The sequence below is a fragment of the Syngnathus leptorhynchus genome, unplaced genomic scaffold (genome assembly GCF_054491065.1).
Source record: "Syngnathus leptorhynchus isolate UIUO unplaced genomic scaffold, UIUO_Slep HiC_scaffold_25, whole genome shotgun sequence".
NCBI lineage: Eukaryota > Metazoa > Chordata > Actinopteri > Syngnathiformes > Syngnathidae > Syngnathus > Syngnathus leptorhynchus.
The window spans coordinates 1850001-1850364 of record NW_028231992.1 but is presented as its reverse complement, the minus strand read 5'-3'; positions in this window follow the sequence as shown (position 1 = coordinate 1850364).

The window sequence follows — 364 nt, the reverse complement described above, 5'->3', positions numbered from 1 at the left end:
CGAGAGTCGCCCCGGACGGTCCGCCTCGCGGCGCCCGCCCGCTCGGATAAAATGACACAAAGTGTCAACTACGAATGTTGTCCATCCAAGGAGGGAGCGTGAGGCCCGGCCGGCTCCGAAAACACAGGCCGAGAGTCGCCCCGGACGGTCCGCCTCTCGAGGCGCCCGCCCGCTCGGATAAAATGACACAAAGTGTCAACTACGAATGTTGTCCATCCAAGGAGGGAGCGTGATGCCCGGCCGGCTCCGAAAACACAGGCCGAGATTCGACCCCGGACGGGCCGTCTTCTCCCGGCGCCCGCCCGCGTACGCCCCCCATCCCCGGTCGCCCGTCTGCTCCCGGCGGGCCTCCGAGTACCCCCTC